The 19,631-nt window shown below is 34.7% G+C and overlaps 1 non-coding gene across 1 annotated transcript; it reads right to left on the bottom strand.

Annotated features, from left to right (window-relative positions):
• Positions 1-9,871: 9,871 nt before the first annotated feature.
• LOC116118918 lies at positions 9,872-9,978 on the bottom strand. Its single transcript, XR_004126243.1, has one exon. It is a non-coding gene; the product is annotated as a small nucleolar RNA R71 (small nucleolar RNA).
• Between the last annotated feature and the right edge of the window lie 9,653 nt (positions 9,979-19,631).

Below are 19,631 nucleotides of genomic sequence, written 5' to 3'. Positions count from 1 at the left end.
ATTTCCTATTAATTTTATTTTAGGATTTTTTTTTAAATAATTTGGATTTTATTTGTTAGGGTTTGTTATCACCCTATATAAACTTATTATTCGTTTTTGGATATTACTCAATGATTATTCATAATTCACCTCAAACTTTATGACCCAAGTTTCTATGATTGAGACTTGTTTATCAATTCTAAAGGTTTAATCAAGTGATAGCCTTGTTGTTATGCTAACTCACTGCATCAATAAATAACAAATGAATTCCTAAAGTACTATTAGCTTTATACTCTCCAACATTACAAAATTCCTATACTTGTCTAAATACTCGGTTCAATAATGTCCCAAATCTATTATTGTATATCAACCTTTCATCTAAAAAAATGGGCAAGCTTAAGTCAAGTCACGAGGAAGGAGATTTTTATTGACAACTTCTCCGAAGCTCAATACTCAATAGGAATTATTTCCAATCAAAAGCACAAAGTGATGATGTGGATTCTCATCCCTAGTGGAACTTATTTCCAGAGGAGAAACTTCCATTAAATTTCATTGTTGAATAGGAGTCATTTATAGTCAATGGATTGCCATTCTTGGTGGAAGTCACGAGGAAGACGAAACAAATTTGAAATTGCACCCAAGTTTAGTAGATTTTTCGGGGTTGACGCTATTTATATCCAAAAATCTACTTGACTCCGACATCTAGTTTTCAAAAGGTTAGGTTATTATAAAGAAAAGGTTAAATGCTGCCAATTTGATGGGTCACTTAATAAATTAAAATTCACATTAACTTTTGATAGTCTCCCTCCCTCGTAGTATCGGCTAGATTGCCATTAACGACGCTGACGTCGTTTCCGCTTAAGTGGAGAAGAGAAAAGGTGAAGGCAGAAACGACACCGTTTCTGCCTTTTACAATAAATGGTCAACATGTTCTGGTCAACACTCCCTCCCTCATAGCCAGCAGCTTTGGGAAAATATTTGGGAAGTTCACATTGGAATTACTTAAGTTTAATAGTAGAAATATGAACTTTCTCTTAAGTATGTCATAGTTTAAACTTTAAAGAGTACCAATCAGCTTAAAACCATTTTCTCCCTTCAAGTTTAACAAAAAATATAGTTTAACCCACAAGCTCTAAAAATTTAAATTTAAACCTTGACTTTTATATTAAGTGATATTTTCTTGGCTCCTTTCTGCTAACAAAATATATATTTTGACACAATATATTTGGTAAAAATACTAAATTATCTTTTTTGCCTTTATATAAAAATATTAAAGAAAAATAGAATATTAATTTGTAAGAAAATAAACTTATAACAAAATAATAATTTTATTGGTATATTTTTGTATTTTGTGGTGAAGTTTGTATTAGCTTAAGAATTATAAATTTTATAGAATTGAGACTTGTTAGAACCTGTGGGTAAACAACTTTAGCCAAACTTAAAGGAGGGATATGATTTTAAGCCGGTCAAATTCAACTTTTCTACAACTTTTATGAGCCCCACTAGTTTATAGATATAACGTTACACCCCATAATTCACCAACATTTCCAAATTTGAAAAGCAAATATATCATGAACACGTTACATTTTAACTCGAAGAAAGAAACTTACTTATCCAATAAGTACATTACATTACGAATATAAATGAAAATAAATCAATTCCACGATTTATAAGAAGCACATTACACAAAACAATAAAAAGAACTTAAAAATAAAACTAAAAATACACTCATTATTAAATAGATTGAAATGGCCACCTCTAATGATTTAACTAGAAAGCAACACAAGTCTACATATGATTAAACTTAGCTAGACCGCAACTGACATGGCCTATCAATCACTTAGTTGAGCCATTCAACCAATACCCTCTACTTCAGAAACTACAATCAGCACCCATCTCGACTATCATTTATTACCATTTCATCATTCATTTATTTTAATTTTTATATACCATCAAATGAAATGATTTATAAACATCCATCAACTACAAGGTTGTAAGTGTTACTTTCTAAAACCTATGGATCTTACAATCATCTCTAAACCCAACGGGTGTAAACAATAAAAATGAAATTCATGGAACCTTCATAATTGAACCACCATATATGTACCAAAGACTTCATCTAATTCACGAGCAGATCTTAAGTTCCAGTGGAATAGTTTTCATTTTAAACCAAATGGAAACATTTTCGAAGAAACTAACGATGACTGATGTTAGTTGTCGAATAGAAATTCCTGTCGAGTTTCAGATGATGAGTCCTTCTTCATCAACTGAAACCATGGAAGAAGAACATCGCCGGGAAGAGGATAATATTCTTGTTCAAATCGTGCTCTTCTCACTTTTTATTCTTCTTAATTCAACCTATGGAATGTACGGCCCTGGATTTCTTTTTAAGGGAACAGCTTTTCTTATCTGCTTAATCTTTGCCTTCACCGGTGCATTCTGTGCGTTGCTGATCGGAGACAAAACCCAGTTGGCAATATTTCATACAATTTATTCCATAATGTCAATGGCATCCATGTCACTGGCTTTACTTATTTTCTTCTTTGACCTTTTGCTATCTTTCTTTTTAATTAGTTGTGACTTATATTTCATATAAAAGTTTTCTGTAATTTCTTGTTAGTTAATAAAATGAAACCAGTTGCTTGATATTGTAATTGTTCTGTACCTGTCTAATGAGATGGCGGAATAATTCTGCTGTATTTGTATTTGCAATAAGATGAAGTAATATTTGCCTCTCGTTTGTGTATTTTTAATAACTGTACTCAATTTTCCCCAGGAGATTAAAAAAAATTCCAGTTTCTTGTTTGTCTTCATGTTTAATATTCAAGTTTCTGTTGGTTGCTACTCGTTAAAAAAATTAAACCCGCTTCTTCTTGTTTTAATGGTCCTGAACCTGTCCACTGAGGTACGTAATATTTCCTCTGTTTTTGTATTTGTAATCAGATGAAGTAATAATTCCGCTGTTTTTGTATTTGTATATTTCCTCTGTTTTTGTATTTGTAGTAAAATCATTTTTCTCTTCAATTATCAGCTTCATCATCTCCCCAAATGCTCCAAATTCGTCAGAGAATGCTCCCACCTCCATCGTCACAGCCGCCGTCTTCCTCATCTATTGACTCAGAGATACAAGCAGTTGTAGTTGCCGATCAGAATTACAACCAGTTTCTCCACCAATGGAAAAATATCTTGATGGCTAGTTTGCCTTGGACTTCCTATTTGATCCTGGCTTTATTGATCGAATTCGTATTCGGAGCGGATCAAGATTCGAAAACGGTTTGTGAAACTTGTTTTCTTTCCATTCCTTGTCATTTTATCTAACTTGACTTTGCGTAGGCTTCTGGGTCACATCCCAAGTAATCAAAAGTGGGGTTTGCAAATACAATAATAAAAAACTTAGATACCATTTTCACAAACTTTCTCTCACAAAAGTGATGTGTCAACTCGTAATTAGTTAATAAGTCTCTTATCTAATAATAGATCCCGCCTATCTAATTGCAAACTGTCATATAGTGTTTGTGAGAAGTATTTATCAATCTATTTTTATTCTTACAAATAATGTAAAAATTGCATGTAAAGTATGAAGATAATGTAATGAAGATAATATTTAAAAATATAAATATTAAATAATATATTACTCAATATAATCAAATTCAATTTTTATAATAAACCTTGCAAAAATATGAGGCTAGAAAGAGAGATTGAAGAAGTTGTATTAGTCACACCCACCACGACACAGGAAGAAGAAGAATAATACAATGTATGTGGATACAAAAGAAATTAAAATATTTCAATATTTTTTTTTCTTTTATAAAACAAAAAAATTAAGTAAGCAAGATTATAACTCTTTATTAATAATGTTAAACTTATAATGTATTACTGAGATCTCAATTTTGTATAATCGTATCTCAACTAATGTAACCATACATATTATTGTGATTCCGTATTGAATAAAAATCATAGTCTAGCACTTAAAATTATAGTAAAGTGTAGGAAACTACATCACTTAAAAGAGTAATTTTTTAGGCAATCAACAAGCACGCATTTATAGTATTTAAAAAAAATAAAATAAAATAGAAGGGGATGAAATATGCTTCTCTCTTTTTTTTTTTTTTTTAAAGAGTTTTTCAGTAAGAAAAAGTTAGTAGAATTAAACTTAACTAACACTTAAATAGAAAATAATTTAGAATATTCTATTGGGAAAAGATTTTACTTTCAAGAATAGTTATGAATATATATTTCAAGAATAAGAGTAAATATTTAATTGAATGATATTAAATAGTCTTATTTCAAAGTAATTTATTATATCTTTCTTTTAATTCAAGAAAATATTTAAATTACATTTATGAAGTGGTTAAGGAGATTTGATACTAATGGGACCTTAATCAACCCTTGAGATATAAGACTTTCATGTTAATTTTTTATGGTTAATACCCTGCTTGTCCAATCGGAAATGACATAGATTTTTTTTTTTTTTTTTTTTTTTTTCATTGGAGATTGAATCTTTAGCATAACAAGGAGAACCGAAGAAGTACTTGTATCTTCCAATGTCAATGGAACAGATCTACGGCGTGGACATGTTCCTTTCTCTCTTTCTTTATATTATATGTATGAAAGAAATTAAAGTAAGACAATCTTGTGTAATTTGTTTAGTTTAGTATAGTCATGTGTCTTACCATATACATGCCTCAATTATTAAAGAAAAACATGTATTCAGTAATCCTTGGAATTCTTGGCCAATGTTTTCGTCCTTGCTAGCAAACTATATAAGTTGACTTGGTTACCTTTAATATGTTCCAGAGATTTAGTCTCTCTCATTAAGCTCAATTTTATTTTCCTTTTATTGCTTATTAATTAGGTTATAAATCAATAGATTGAAATCGTGGTGAAACCAAATATAGAGAACACATCAAATGGTAAAAGAATAAAGTTGAAATCCAAGGTTTGGGAGGACTTCACAAAGTATGAAAGAATAGATGGGAAGGAATTGGCTAAATGTAAACATTGTAAGAAAGACTTTGTAGGTTCAAGTAAGAGTAGAACCACACATATAAAAAATCATTTAAAAAGTTGCTTGAGTTCAAAGAATCCAGGTGGAGGTGCAGAGAAAGAAAAAGAAAAAATCTGATGGATCCAAAATTGAATGGTTCTGATTTGGTGCTAAAGATTATTAAGTATGGACTAAATAGCATAAAGAATGATATACTTGATGTTTACAAACCACAGAATGATAAGCTTCATGGATATTTACATAAACAAGAGAATGATATATTTTTCCTTTATATAAATATGAAATTGACCATTAGTCTAAATATTTGCCACCAGTTTAGTATCCATCGATGTTTTGGAAAAGTTAAAAGTCAAAAACACAAATCAATTTCTCTAACTGCAAAGTAGTTTTGTGAAATACAAAGTGAATTAATTAAATAAAATAAGTGGGATACCAAATTAAAATAATCCAAAATAAGATTAAAAAAGGCCATAGACCATAGTCTATAACTCTATATCTATATCTTAACGGTTGGTGGGTAATTGTCGTTTTCAAACATTGTCGGTGTGAAATTGTCTTTAGGGCAAACTTCGGGTGGGAAGATGTCGTTTGGCCCAAAATTAAACCTATTCAAAGAAACAAAACAAAATTTTGAACTTTTGATTATTAGTAAGAAAACGTCTGATCTTTCTAGTACTTTACACAAACTAAACTTGTTCTTTAGGGTTTCCTTTTGTACTAAGTTTTAACCCCCTCTCTCTCTTGATTTCTTACACAAGAGTTAGCTGACTTTCGAGGAGTTTTGATTTCTAGTACGTTTATTGGGTTGGTGTTTTGGATTGCTTTCTTAGCTTGGGTTTGTAATTTGGGGGTATTTGGTCTTAAAATTTCATTTCATTTCAATTTCAGAAAATTAATACTCTTTTGGCCGTTTTTAGCAAAACCCACTTTAAGGGTCTTGAATTTCATTTCATTTAAATTTCATAAAATTACATAGATTTTAGGATTAGTGTGATGATGTGGCTTATGACTTGCCACGCTAGAGTCAAACTTTTTAAGAAGAGTCAAAACATGGGCTTATGCAATGTCGTTTTACTCTAGGATCACTTACATATCGTGTCAATTAATCTGCTTCTCTTGTAGCAAACACTTCTCTCATTCACCTCAATAGAAGCATGAACATAGAGAAGATTCTAGGCCCTTTCTTGATCTCACGGCTGTGGAGTTTTTCAATACAAGTGGAGGTCGATCTAAGAGGTGTATGGGTGTATAAAATCAATTTGGCTGTTGAAGGAAGAGCAAAGCTTTCATAGATAGATTTAGGGCTTGATATTCTCGAGTGTGTTCCTTCCTTGTACTAATCATTTCAATTATTCTCTGTACTATTGAAATCCATGATTAATAATACCCGATAGTAAGCCTTGAAGAGTGGATGTAGGCTGCAAAGCCGAACCACTATAAATCACTGTGTCTTTACTCTTTGCGATTGCTTTCATTCTTTGATCTGTTTTTACTTTATGTGTTGATTGATTTATTTAGAGATTTAGAGTTGATTGTATATATATATTAAGACAACTCATTAAACCTTATATATATTTCACATTCATAACTAGGGGTGGAAAAAACCGGTTAACCAAACCGGTTCTCCCTACACTTGAACTGAACCGAATTCTAGTTTAGGTGAAAAACCAAACTGAACCCAGACTCCTTTTTTTCTTAAACTGGTTTGTAACCGAACAAAAAATTTGGTTCAGTTAACCAGTTAAGCGGTTTTAAACCAGTTTTTTAAAATGGGCTAGGCCAGTCGTCCCAATTCAATAAAGCCTTCCACTTTAGCCCAATTTCTTTCTAAACAGGTTTATTCAAATGAGCCTGGACCATTTTAGCCCAATTCCATCCATCCCTCCACTTTGGCCCAATTCCATCCATCCCTCCTCCTTGGCCCAATTTTATGTACATTGATCTTTTAAGAATGGACATGTTTGTTTAAACAGTAACCAAGAAAAACACATAAAAAACTCCTATAGATTCAAATACATTTAACGCCATAATATTTCTGGGGGTGAATACATTCGTGTTGAAGACATCAATGCGTCCAAGACACGTCGGCCGTATGGCGATTTCAGCCTGCAACAATGACAAACACACTACCGTAATCATCTCTTTAGCTTCAAACATATAACTAGAAACTAATGCCAATACCAAGCTACAAAGTGATGAGAACTAACCAGTATCTGTGAAACAAAAGAAAGGTGGCCAAGATGCTTTAAAAGACACTGAAAAATTGCAGTGAGTAAACCAATCAATGCCAACGGAAGCAGCATCCAATAAAAATTGGAAGGGGTCATTATGCATTTGCAGGGGAAATGATCTAATACTTTCAACAATCAAACACCCTCCACATTACAAAACCACCAAAGCAGCACAAAAATCAGCTCAAAATGCCAAAATTAAACAGACCCAGATAAAAACCCGCTAAAGGAAAAACATAAAACAAAGAAACAAACAGTACTCAGATTACAAATATTTTAACAAGAACTTGATGGGTTCAGACTTTAGACTTCATATGATTTTGTATATATAGTTTGAAGAGTGAGAAAACAAATCAAAGGAGAAGGAAGTAATTGATAAGAGCTTGAAAATACACATTTAGTTAGTGGTTTATGGGGATTAATTGTGGGAAATTAGGCTTAATTTAGTAAAGTTGCTTAATATTTTCATAATTGTCTTTTACGGGATCACGGGTATTCTTGAGTGTTTTTCAGGCTACTAGTACTTAAATGTTATGCTCGGATGAAGAATCATGTTGGCAAAGGAATGAGTAATGAGCGGAAACATACGGATCAAGAATCGGAGTTGAATTGAAGAAGTTATGGAAGTTGAAGTAAAGAGAAGATTTTAGATTACATTCCAGCTTGAGCATGTCTCGGTATTTTGAGCATATATTGCGCTGTAGAACTCGGATTAAGACGATTCTTAAACCGTTGGAAAGATGATTCAAAGGGATATATTTCATATGTTTACCACTTTTTCATATTTCATTGTTATAGAATTCAAATATCACAATCTCTGAAGCACAGTGGAATAATGCGGAAAGAATGCCAGTAGCTACTGTGCTGCGGCACACTTTTTCCAGTAGCTACTGTGCCGCAGCACAGTGCCGGGGCACAGTCACGGAAGTTAAAAACTTGTTATCCCTTTTTAGGTAGGAGAATAGGGTTAAGGGTTCTAAATCAAATAGAATTAAGAAAAAAGAAAACCCTAACCCTTGTGGGATATAAAAAGAAGTCTTTTAGCATTATTTTAGGGATTCTTTAGTGAGAAGAAAGGGAAAAAAATCTGCAGAGAATAGAAGTAATAAAAGTTCTGGAGCTTTGATGCACAATATAGAGAAGTTTTCCTTGTTCTTTTCTTATAAACTCATGATGATTGTTTTAACAAAGATGATTGTTTCTTTCATGTTTATTATGAACTAAATTTATTCTCTAGGGCTAAGATGTAGCCCAATCTCTTGATTATGTATTGATCTTTGATTGTTAATTTTTATTAAGAATTCTTCCTAAGTTTTACTATTTTACCTAATGCTTTTGATTCTCAAGGGCTGAAGAAATGAGTGAACTAATGGACTAGGTTGAGATCGAGAGATGATACTTAGTTGGTCTACGGTAGTAAAAACATAGGTTAAGAAAAAACTAGAGATAAGTTACAGAAACTTGTGAAGTTTTGGTAAACTCCATAGAGCATAATGATCTCCAATTGCTTAAATCTGATTAGAGATAATTCGGGTTAGTAATTAGGGGTTAATTTGATAATTGTTCGAGAGAAAGTTATTAGAAATTTATGGAGTTTGACCCGTAAGAAGAGCTTAATAAAATTAGCATAAGTGATCAATACATATGAATAAGAGTTGGTGCGAAATCTATGCCCTAGGTCTAGTCATCTTGTTTTTACCCAAAGGTTTATTTTAATTGTTCTCTTTTTAATTTCAATTGTTCATTTAATTTAGTTTAGATTTTCCTTGATACAATTTGAATTGATCAAATAGTGATAGGATAGTTTAATTGGTAATTGATAATAGTAATTCCCTTGGGTTCGATATCCGTAATTTTACACTTTATTACTTGCACAATTTTGTACACTTGCGAAAATCTACAACAAGTTTTTGGCGCCATTGCGGGGGAATTATTATTATTTTTTCAATATCATTACGAACTATTTAGTTGCTAGTTTGATTTGTTTTATCTTTGTTTTGAAGTTAATTTTATTTATTTATTATTATTGTTATTTGTGTTTCTCTTATTTTGTCGTGTGTGTTTTTTGTTTTAGATCCTGGAGAGCTTACGTTCAAAAGGTCGTGGTGATCTTAATCCTTTCAATTCTGAGATAGAGAGAACAGCTAAACAGTTGAAAAAGGAAAAAAGGCAAGCTAACATAGAAAAAACAGTAGCAGACAGGGGAAGTATAAATCAAGACATGAGTAATCCAGAAAATGAGGAAGTCCTAGGGGGCAATGGAATTGCAATAGGGGTAGTGGTTTAACGAGCATTGAAGGACTACTCTAGTCCTACTGTTGAGGGGTGCTATTCTAGCATTAGGAGGCCACCAGTTCAAGCAAATATGTTTGAAATAAAGCTAGCAATTATTCAATTGATATAGCATGCGGTTCAATTTGCAAGGTTACCTGATGATGATCCCAACCTGCATATCGCTAACTTTTTGAAGCTGTGCGACACATTCAAACACAATGGAGTATCCGATGATGCAATTAGGCTTAGATTTTTCCCATTTTCTCTTCGGGATAAAGCTAAGACTTGGTTGATTTCTTTGTCGTCAGGAAGTATTACTACATGGAATGAGTTAGTTCAAGCATTCCTTACGAAATACTTCCCACCTGTCAAGTCTGCTAAGATGAGGAGTGATATCACAAATTTTTTCCAGCAAGATATGGAGTCACTCTATGAAACTTGGGAGAGATTTAAGGATATTTTACGAAGGTGTCCTCCTCATGGGCTACTAATATGGTCACATGTGCAGACGTTTTACAATGGGTTGCTACCAAATATTCAAGTGATGATTGATGCTGCAAGTGGGGGAGCTTTGAATAACAAAACACCGGATGAGGCTTATAATTTGATTGAAGTAATGGCAAGCAATAACTATATGAGGTCTTCAGAGAGAAATTCAACTAGGAAAGCAGCGGGAGTGCACGAAGTTGATGGTTACACTGCATTGGCTGCTCAACTCTCCACCATTCAAAAGCAATCAGGAGTTGCTCTAAAGGTAAATGCTATTGAATCATCTTCCCTAACTTGTGAACTTTGTGCAGGAAATCATTTATTGAAGGATTGTCGAGAAGGAAATCCATTTGCTCAAACGGAACAAGCTAACTATGTCAACAACTTTCAACGAGGGCAAGGGAATCCGTATTCTAGTACATACACCCTAGCATGGCACAATCATCCGAATTTTTCATGGAGTAACAGTAATGAGCATAAGTCACCATCGGGTTTTCAACCTCAAGAGAAGAGATCTAATATGGAGAATGTGCTCACTAAGTTCATGGAGGATTCAGGGAAAAAGATTTGAGAAGAATGAATCCTAACTCCAAAAGTATGAAGTGTTGTTACAAAACCAATTCGCTTCCATCAGAAATCTTGAAACTCAAATGGGACAAATCCACAATATTTTAGTGGGAAGAGTTCAAGAAACATTGCCAAGTGATACCGAGAAGAATCCGAAGGAGAGAGTTAATGCTGTCATACTCAGAAGTGGTAAGGAGTTGAATGAGGTAAGGAAGGAAGAAGAAACAAAGGAAAAACTCGAAGAAGGAAAAGAGGGCACAAGAGAAAAAAAAAATGTCACAAATGCCCAAGCTTCAACAAACAATGACTCGACATTCCCGTATCCTCACAGAGTGCAAAAACAGAGATTGGATAAGCAATTTGGTAAGTTTATAGACATGTTTAGAACTTTACACATTAACATTCCTTTGTAGACATATTGGAGCAAATGCCGAAGTACACAAAGTTTCTAAAGGAGATTATCACCAAAAAAAGGAGATTTAAAGAACATGAGACGGTGATGCTTACGGAAGAGTGCAGTGTATTGGTATTGAAGAAATTACCACAAAAGCTCAGAGATCCAGGGAGTTTCACAATTCCTTGCACAATAGGTAATGTTCATTTTGATAAAGTTTTATGTGACCTAGGGGCTAGTGTTAACCTCATGCCATTTTCGATTTATAAGAAACTAGGCCTAGGGGAAGTAAAACCAACCACAGTCCATCTTCAACTAGCTGATAGGTCTATAAAATACCCTAGGGGAGTAGTAGAAGATGTATTGATTAAGGTAGATAAGTTAATTTTCCCAGTGGATTTTATTGTTCTTGGCATGGAAGAAGATCAGGAAGTACCTCTAATTCTAGGAAGACCCTTTTCTAGCTACGGGTAAAACTTTAATAAATGTTTACCAAAGGAAGCTAATCTTAAGAGTAGAGGATGAACAAGTGGAGTTTAATGTGTTTGATGCCATGAAGTACCCATCCGAGGGCGATACTTGTTTTGAAATTAGTGTCCTTGATAATGTCATTGCCAAAACCATGGAAGAAAATTACCCAAGCTCCCCCTTAGAGAATTGTCTAGTTCACGCGAGGACAAATAAAGATGAAGTGGATGGAGAAAAGTTGAATGGGTGTTTAAATTTCTTAAACTCTCTACCATCAATGAAATCCCCGCCCACGAAGAAGTTCTTTGAGATTAATACGATAGAAAGTCATTCCAATTCATCAACAAAGAAGCCTTTGAAACTCAAACAACTTCCATCTCACTTGAGGTATGCATTTTTAGAAGATTCAAAGTTTTATCCTGTTATTATTAATGCTTCATTGAGTGATGTAGAGGAGGAAAGGCTATTAAGGGTGCTACGGACATACAAGACAGCAATTGGATGGACAATTGCAGACATCAAAGGTATAAGCCCTTCAATTTGCATGCACAAGATTTTAATAGAAGAAAGTTACAAGCCGACAGTGCAACCACAAAGAACACTCAATCCAGCAATGCAAGAAGTGGTGAAGAAAGAGGTTTTAAAGTTGTTGGATGCAGGAATTATTTACCCAATTTCAGATAGCACATGGGTAAGTCCGGTCCAAGTTGTACCAAATAAGGGAGGAATGACTGTGGTGCAAAACGAAAACAATGAACTCATTCCAACAAGAGCGGTTACAGGGTGGCGAGTGTGCATTGATTATTTAAAGCTTAACTCTGCGACATGCAAAGATCACTTTCCACTTCCATTCATCGATCAAATGCTAGAGAGATTAGCAGGCCATTCATTATATTGTTTCCTAGATGGATACTCAAGATACAATCAGATTGCAATAACACCGAAAGACCAAGAAAAGACCACATTCACATGCTCATATGGAACATTTGCATACCGAAGGTTGCTGTTTGGACTATACAACGCACCAGCCACCTTTCAACGTCGCATGATGTCCATCTTCTCGGATATGGTGGAGAATTCTATCGAGATTTTTATGGATGACTTCTCTATGGTAGGTAATTCCTTCGATTCTTGTTTATCTAACCTTTCTTTAGTTTTGCAGAGATGTGTGGAGACCAATCTAGTACTAAATTGGGAGAAGTGTCACTTCATGATACAAGAAGGAATCGTACTTGGCCATAGAATCTCTATCAACAGGATCGAGGTGGATCGAGCAAAGGTGGAGGTCATCGAGAGGTTACCACCCCCAAATTCTGTGAAAGCCATCCGAAGCTTCCTTGGACACACTGGCTTCTATAGGAGATTTATCTAGGATTTTTCTAAAATATCTAAACCTCTTTGTGATTTATTAGCTAAGGATACACCTTTTTAATTTTACTAAAGAGTGTTTAGAAGCATTTGAGTGCCTAAAAGCTAAATTGATATCTACTCCTATAATTGTTGTGCCCGATTGGGAATACCTTTTGAATTAATGTGTGATGCTAGTGACTATGCAATAAGAGTTGTATTAGGGCAACGAAAAGGTAGAATTTTGCATGTTATTTACTATGCTAGTAAGACATTGACGGGACCACAACTGAATTATGCTACGATAGAGAAAGAATTTTTAGCTGTTGTTTTTGCAATTGACAAGTTTCGTTCTTATTTGCTAGATACAAAGGTCATTATACATACCAACCATTCAATTTTGAAGTATCTCCTAGCAAAGAAGGATTCCAAGCCAAGATTGCTTAGATGGGTGTTACTTCTTCAAGAGTTCGACTTGGAAATCCGAGACAAGAAAGGAATTGAGAATCAAGTAGCGGACCATCTATCTCAATTGGAAAGAAGGGAAAAAGATCAAAATGACGAAAAGCCAATCAATGAACATTTTTCGGATGAGCAACTATTTGTGGTACAAGATGGACCTTGGTTTGCTGACATCGCCAATTACTTAGCAAAGAAGGTGCTACCTCCCGGAATGACATACCAAAGGAGGAAGAAATTTTTCTCTGACTTGAAACATTACTTTTGGGAGGGTCCATTTTTGTACAAGCAATGTGGGGACCAAATGGTCAGAAGATGTGTGCCAGAGGAGGAGATGGAGAATATAATTTGACATTGCCATTCTCTTGAGGTCGGAGGGCATTTTGGAGCAACATGAACGGCTACCAAAGTTCTTCAATCAGGATCTTTCTGGCCCACTCTCTTTAAAGATGCATTTAATTATGTTCGAGCTTGTGATATGTGTCAAAGGGTTGGGAATATTTCTAGGAAAAACAAAATGCCTCTTAGTAACATTTTAGAAGTGGAAATATTTGATGTATGGGGAATAGATTTCATGGGACCATTTCCATCTTCTTTTTCTATCTATTTCATTCTTGTGACTGTAGATTACGTCTCAAAATGGGTAGAAGCTGTGGCACTACTGATCAACGATGCTCATGTCATAGTCAAGTTCATAAAGAAGAACATCTTCACAAGATTCCGCACGCCTAGAGCTATCATCAGTGATGGAGGAGCTCACTTTTGTAATCGACAATTCGAGACATTGTTGAGTAAGTATGGAGTTACACATTGAGTTGCAACACCATATCATCCACAAACAAGTGGGCAAGTGGAGGTGTCTAACAGGGAATTGAAGAGAATCCTAGAGAAAACTATGAATGCCTCTCGGAAAGATTGGTTCACCAAATTGGATGATGCACTATGGGCGTATAGAACGGCTTTCAAAATGCCAATAAGGATGTCGCCATATAGGTTAGTATATGGAAAAGCATGTCACCTGCCGGTTGAGCTCGAGCTCGAGCATAGGTCTTATTGGGCTATGAAGATATTAAATTTTGATCCAAAGGCGGTAGGTGCGAAGAGATTGTTGCAACTCAATGAGATAGAGGAATTTTGCCACAAAGCATATGAAAGTGCTCGGATTTATAAAGAGAAGACCAAACTTTGGCATGATAAGAACATTGTGAAAAAGTAATTCAGAATAGGAGAACAAGTTTTGTTATTCAACTCGAGACTTAGACTTTTTCCAAGAAAGTTACGATCAAGATGGTCCGAACCATTCATTATAAGTAAGATATTTCCACATGGGGCCATCGAAGTTCGTCATCCGGTGAAATGGACGTTCAAAGTCAATAGACAAAGATTGAAACCCTATGTTGAGCATGAATCGGAAGACGACAGAGGTTCGATTTTTCTCCATGAACCAAAGTGAACATAAAAAGGCATCAAGCTAAGGACGTTAACTAAGTACTTCGTGGGAGGCAACCCATGTTTTAAATTACTTTCATTATTATTATTTCTTTTTCTTTTTCTTTTTCTTTCATTTTCGTTTTCGTTTTCCATTCATTTATTTGTTTCTTTCAATAAAAAAAAAAAATCAAAAAATAGGGGGTGTGCCGCGGTGTAGTGCCGCGGCACGAAATGGGCAGTAGCTATTGTGCCGCGGCACAGTCGCGCACTGCTGGGTTTAACCCAATAGTTCGTCACCCACATGCAAACCATAAAACCAGAGAAAAAAAATTTCCCCACCTTTTCACCTCTCTCACCTCCAAAACTCATCCTTCTTCCAAATCCCATTCTCATTCTAAGTTTTCTTCCTCTTTTGCAAGGATTTCAAGTGGAAATTCAAGAAAATCTTCTTGGTGGAGTTAGGGTTGCGAAATTGGGGATTTTCAAATTCAAGAGAAATTGGTGGAATTGTTGAGCAAGACTGTCTCTTTCTAACACAAGTATTTCTACACTCCATATTCACGAATTTGGCTTCCTATTACTTGATTTGGCAAGATTGCTTGGTGATTTTGGGTGCAAATTCATTGGTTGAGAAACTTTTAGAATAAGGGTGATGTGCAATGTTCTTGTGTGGATTTTCAATCGTACATTGTCATTCGTGGTGTTGTTGATTTGAATTAGTGGTGACTTTAATTGGAATTAGTTTGTTGAGGGAAAAATTGGTGTTTAAGGGGAATAAGTTCAAGCTTAGTTGAAGAATTGGGTGATTGTTTAATAGTGGATTGTGGCAGTTCATTGCGTTGAAAACAGAAAAAAATAATTTTCATAGCTCCAAAAATAGATCCCAAGCAAAAAGTGAGAGGTGGGCAGGGAAGTCAAGTGAATGATCCTAAGTTTGTGAGTGGAAAAGCTAAGGAAAGGTTTGAAGATGCTCAGCAAAAAGTGAGGGGTTTCATACAAGAAAGGGGCATGGATTTTGATGATGATGACATAGAAGAAATAATTAGCATAGTCAGGAAATTGGGTTGGCATAAATTCACTCAAACACCCCCGTCAGCCGTTGCTCTAATTGTAGAAGAGTTCTATGCTAACTTACCCGACAGTTACAATGGGAAGACGAGAGTTTGAGGAAAAGAGGTAAAATTTGATGCTGAGACAATTAACCAATATTATGAATTGCCACCAGTCGAAAAGGATGAATATGAGAAGTACTTGAAAAATGTCGATCATGACAAGGTAGTTAGGAGATTGACAAAGGGACAAGCAGAGTGGGTCATGGTGGGTGATCGATATAAGAAATTTTATGCAGGAAATCTTCACAGTGCCTTTCGTGTGTGGCAATATTTCATGAACACAAGATTGATACCAACAACCCACAATAGTACTGTGGATCGAGTGAGAGGAATCTTGCTTTACTATATCGTGACAAAGAAGTAGATGAATGTGGGTAATATAATTGTATCTCAAATGTTATCTTGTGCCAACAATCTTAACACGAGCTACTCCTTCCCATAACTCGTCATGGCACTATGTCATCAAGTAGGAGTTCCTCATACTTCGAGAGAAAAGGTGATTCACCCTGGCATTTGTTTGACTTATAAGTATATGAACAAACTCTCAATGGGACAGAAAAAGCTAACTGGATCAGCGGGTGCTTCATCCTCAAAAGCTCCACAAAAGGAACAAGATGAGAATTTGTATGATAAGGTGGAAGCCATACGTGATTATCAAAGTCAACAAACCAAATGGATGAATGATCAATTTCAAGTCCTCTTCAACATGCAACGAGATCAAATGGAGCAAGCAAGGTGTGACACTTCAAGGTACAAATTGAGTGAGATGATTTATCACCCGAGTGAGGTTGATGAAGAAGACGATGAGGAGGTGTCCGATGAAAGTATGGAGGAATAAGCAATGAGACGAGCTCTAGTTGGAAAAGGAAAATTGATGTGTTCCATTCCATGTTATTTCCTTCGCTTTATGTACTTTTATTTTTGTGTTGTTTAGATACTCATATGGCTTGTTTGTTTGATGTAGGTTTATGTGGATTGTCGTTTAAGGTTTTAAGTTGTGACAGATTTAGTGTGGTTTGGCATGTTAATCATTTGTGTTCAACCATAAGTTTCGTTATGCACTCTAAATTGGCCAAGCATGGCACATAGTTTGTTTTCTTTTGGATTAGATTCCTGATGACTATTGGATACAACAAACAATATGCATGCCTTCACAAGATTATCTCCACATACATGTTGTGCATGAAAGGTAGTGTGGTTGTTCTCTCTGCACATTGAGGACAATGATCATCTCTAACGTTGGGGGTAAGGAATATTTTCTTATGGTCAAATTGTTTTTGTGCTTTGAATTATCTCTTTAAAAGCTTTTGGGTGAAACTGTTTTAGGTATGTTGCTCATACATAAGTCAATGATAAGATCATGACAGTGAATTTGTAACATTGAGATTTTATTAACTTTCGTGTAATGTAAAGATGATAGTCGATGACAATTGCATTTGGTTATGATTCTCTCGGGAATAGATTTGATTGGTTGAGTAATTCGAAAACCTAGAGATGTTTTGTGTGTGTTTTTATGGGCAATAATTTTTTTTTTTTGAAAATTGTGCATAAACTCTAGAACTCATTTGATAACCACTTGAGGCGAAATCCTAGAATCCGCATTGCTTAGGATATGATTTAGGCAATTTTCTTTGGAACGATTGAGCCTTTCAAGCCAACCTATATTATTTTATCTCTAGTTAACCCTTTTGAGCCTATATATACACTTGGTAAGCCTTATTTTTTTTAGTTATAAACCAACTATATCTCACCTTGACGATGAAGCCTAAAACACTTTCCGAGCCATCTTATTGTGAGAGACTTAATTTAGGGTGACCTTATAAGAAAATCTCATGAAAAGAAGTGTGGTAGAAGAAAATGAATATATCTTTTGGATCACAACCTGAGTATGTGCAATGAGATAATTTAGGGGTTGTGAAAAGGAAAAAAAATATGATGATAGTAGAAGCAAGGTGGGGTAGACGAATTTTTTTTTTTTGAGTTACTATCTTTAAAAAAAAAAAAAACAAAACAAAACAAAAGAAACAAAAAAAAATTGGAAAAAAAAATTTGCAGAAAAATAGGAATAAATAGCTGGGGAGAAGAACTTGAAATGAGGTACATTACATGAGGGTTTGTGCTAATGTTGGAAGGAAGAGTTCAATCAATGTGAAAGAGTAGAGGGTGAGTGAGAAGGGAAGCAAGAAAGAGATCGATTGTTCATGGTCATTTACTGTAAAATATTAAGTCTCTTACATTTTGTTAAAAATTAATTTCCGTTCTTTCATAAACCATTACCCTAGCCTAACGTTACAACCATGAAAAAGACCTAATGATCCGAGGTAGTGATTGGATTCTACATTAGTGGAGAGTGGTTTGGTAAAAGTTAGCCTATGAAGTTTGATTGCACATTTGTTTTATTTTCATAATTTGCCTATGGAAGCTATGCATAAAATCATCTGGGTTTTTGGATGAATGATTTGTGAATGATTATGAGAGAGTCAATAACAAAAGTGTAGTTGAAATTCACTTATTCTTTGCATTTGTGTGTTGTTAATTATTCGATTTGTTCACATTGACACAATTTTTGAGACGATTATATGTATGGATCCTAAAATGTTTGTTTGAGTCTTTAGTTTTGAGTCTAGGTGAGGTTAGGTTTGGATGTTTGTGGGTATCATCGCTGGAAATCCTCACAAGACTATAACTTGTCCAACTAGGGCCGCTTAGGGGTTTAAAGGCTTGTTGCATATGCTAAATGCAACCGTGACAATCTACGGAAGTGATTTAGGATAGTTTAGATATAGACTTTATTTTGTTTGTGTTTTCAAGCTAAAGGACTTGTTCTATCACTTAGCTTGCTAGGGACTAGCAAGAAGCTGGTTGGGGGTTGTGATAAGAGCTTGAAAATATACATTTAGTTAGTGGTTTATGGGGATTAATTGTGGGAAATTAGGCTTAATTTGGTAAAGTTGCTTAATATTTTCATAATTGCCTTTTACGGGATCACGAGTGTTTTTGAGTGTTTTTCAAGCTACTAGTGCTTAAATGTTATGCTCAGGTGAAGAATCACGTTGGCAACGGAATGAGTGACGAGCGAAAACAAACAGATCAAGAATCGGAGTTGAATTAAAGAAGTTATGGAAGTTGAAGTAAAGAGAAGATTTTAGATTACGTTCCAGCTTGAGCATGCCTCAGTATTTTGAGAATATCTTGAGCTGTAGAACTTTGATTAAGACGATTCTTAAACCGTTGGAAAGCTGATTCAATGGGCTACATTTCATATGTTACCACTTTTTCATATTTCATCGTTATCAAGTTCAAATATCACCATCTCTGAAGCACAGTGGAATAATGAGGAAAGAAGGCCAGTAGCTACTGTGCCGTGGCACACTTTTTCCAATAGCTACTGTACCGCAGCACAGTACCGGGGCACAATCACAGAAGTTAAAAACTTGTTATCCGTTTTTAGGTAGGAGAATAGGGTTAAGGGTTCTAAATCAAATAGAATTAAGAAAAAAGGAAACCCTAACCCTTGTGCGATATAAAAGGAAGTCTTTTAGCATTATTTTAGGGATTCTTTGGTGAGAAGAAAGGGAAAAAAATCTGTAGAGAATAGAAGTAACAGAAGTTCTGGAGCTTTGATGCACAATATAGAGAAGTTTTCCTTGTTCTTTTCTTATAAACTCATGATGATTATTTTAATAAAGATGATTGTTTCTTTCATGTTTATTATGAACTAAATTTATTCTCTAGGGCTAAGATGTAGCCCAATCTCTTGATTATGTATTGATCTTTGATTGTTAATTTTTATTAAGAATTCTTCCTAAGTTTTACTATTTTACCTAATGCTTTTGATTCTTAAGGGCCCAAGAATTGAATGAACTAATGGA

This window comes from Pistacia vera, unplaced genomic scaffold (genome assembly GCF_008641045.1).
Source record: "Pistacia vera cultivar Batoury unplaced genomic scaffold, PisVer_v2 Contig865, whole genome shotgun sequence".
NCBI lineage: Eukaryota > Viridiplantae > Streptophyta > Magnoliopsida > Sapindales > Anacardiaceae > Pistacia > Pistacia vera.
The sequence above is the reverse complement of the archived record's forward strand: the minus strand, read 5'-3'. Positions and strand labels throughout refer to the sequence as shown.